Raw genomic sequence first — 2,500 nt, forward strand, 5'->3', positions numbered from 1 at the left:
CCGACCTTTCTCAGACCTGAACCGACCCGACCCAGCCTGACCCGACCTTTCTCGGACCTGAACCGAGCCGGCACAGCCCGACCCGACCTTTCTCGGACCTAAACCGAGCCGACCCAGCCCGACCCGACCTTTCTCGGACCTGAACCGAGCCGACCCAGCCCGACCCGACCTTTCTCGGACCTGAATTGACCCGACCCAGCCCGATCCGACCTTTCTCGGACCTGAACCGAGCCGACCTGCACCGACCCGTCATTATCGCGCGAACGCCCCCGATGCCTTTTCGCGATGGAGTAATTTTTCACCGGACGACAACGGACGTCGGCGCCTCGGCTGATACTTTTGTCTTACAGGTAAAGGACGGGGTCTTTAGAGGAGGGAGGGGGAGGGGGAGAGAGAGAGGGGGAGAGAGAGAGAGGGAAGGGGGGAGAGGGGGAAGGTGAGAGGCAGGACGGGAGGAGACGGATGGAGTGAGAGAGAGGGGGAGAGGGAAGGGAGGAGAGGGATGATAATAGTTTGGGAGAGAGGGGCGGGGAGGGGATGAAGGGAAAAGGGGAGAAAGGAAAAGAAGAAGGGAAAGGGAAAGGGAGAAGAGAAAGAATAAAAGGGAAGGGGAGGTGAAATGGAGAAGGGAAGAGAAGTAGGAGAAGAAGAGGAAGGGAAGGGGAGAAAAGTAGAAGATGGGAAAGGGGAGGATAAGAAGAGGATGGAAAGGGGAGGAGAAGAGGGGAAGGGAGGGGACAAAGGGATAAGGGGAGAAAGAAGAGGGAGGGGAAGATAAAGATTTGGGAAAGAGAGGAGGGGAGAAAAGAGAAGAAAAGAGGTTGATTCGAGAAGAGAAAAATACGGAGGCGGAGAAAGAGAAAAAATACATAGATGAAGAAGAAAAGAAGTGATAGGCTAAGAACAGAGAGACAGGTATGTGAGGAGAGGAGGGGAGAGAAAGAGAGACAATGAGAAAGGGGCGCTTAGAAAGGGTGCTTAGAGCTAAGGTGTGGGAAAGGGCGAGGGGAAGAGGGGGAGAAGGGGTAGAAAACCCAATGAAAGAAGAATAGGGAGAAGAAAATTGGTTACATATGATAAAAATTGATGTGATAAAAATGAATACACGCTAGGGGGATGGAAGTAAAGAAAATAAATGAGTGTGTGGGGAGGGGGGGAGAGATGGGGAGGTCCCGGATAAAAAATGAGGCCACGTGATAGAATTAGATGAAGAAAGGGAGAAAGAAAGGGAGCGGAAGGGAGGGAATGAACGGCGAGAGAAGGAAGAACATAAACAGACCGACAGCCTATCAGAGAGAGTAATTGATTGGACAACCAACAGACAGACAGACAGACAGACAGACAGACAGGCAGGCAGATCGAAAGACAGAGAAAAAAATACAGAAAAAGACAAATAGACAAATAATCACACAAACAGACAGACAGACAGACACAGACAGAGGAAAATGTATCAAAGTAACAACCAGATCAACCAGCAGAGCCAGATCAAGGTGTGCGCTCCCATCAACTGTCCAAACAACCCAGCAATTTGGCCTATAAGCAGCCGGGAGTTATCTGTATTGATCGTAGCAGGTTGATGTAGGCCGAGTCTCCTTTATACCAACTATGAGCTGAAACAACACGAGGACTACGTCGGTAACTAACGAAATAGCCTAGCTGGATGTAGCAGTGTCTGTAAATTGCGACATTGTACTGAAGCCCCGACGACGGAAAATATTTAAATCGATACAAGATTGAAAAAAATATATGATGTCGTACTTTTTATTTTTCTATATTTCGTTATGTACATCTCATTTATTCATTCTCCTTTATTCCATCAGCAAATACTCGAAAATCGAAAAATTTCCACAAGAAGAGCGAGTGCAAGGCTTCGATGCCTGTCTTTCTAAGAACGTCTTTAGCATAATCCACACATCAAGGCATGTCTATTAAGTTCCTGTTATAGGTCGAGCTCCTCTGACCTCCCTCTCGCCATAGAGTTCCTTATCCTTTCCGGGAGCTGTGCACTTTGGGCTGACCCGTTCAAATATTGACAGAAGGAGGGGAAAGGCCTGATGGAGAGATGGGAGGAAGGGGGGAGGGGAAGGACGACGAGGGGGAGAGAGGGGAGGGGGAGGAGAAGCAGGGGAGCGGGGAGGAAGGGAGGGGGGAAGCAGAGGTGAACGGGATGAAAGGAGGAGAGAAGCAGGGGGCAGGGAGGGGGGTTATATGGAAAGGGGGAGGAGGGAGGAGATGGGGGAAGGAAATGTGGGAAGAAGGGAGGAGGAGGAGGAAGGTAGATAGAAATCGTGGGAGGTGTATAGGAAGGGCAAGAAGGTTGGGAGGAAGGGAGGGAAGACGTGAGGAAGGGCGGGGGCGAGAGGAGGAAGGGAGAGAGACGTGTGACTCCATCCATCTTGATTGAGACTCCCCTCAAACCTCTTTTCTATTGTGTTCGGGCGTTTCCCCCTGTCCCATTGGAAGGTCTTCGGCGTTTCTTATTTTCCTTAAGTTATCTTCT

The sequence above is a fragment of the Penaeus japonicus genome, unplaced genomic scaffold (assembly GCF_977035675.1).
Source record: "Penaeus japonicus unplaced genomic scaffold, GWHDUDI00000001_assembly GWHDUDI00000004, whole genome shotgun sequence".
Taxonomy (NCBI): domain Eukaryota; kingdom Metazoa; phylum Arthropoda; class Malacostraca; order Decapoda; family Penaeidae; genus Penaeus; species Penaeus japonicus.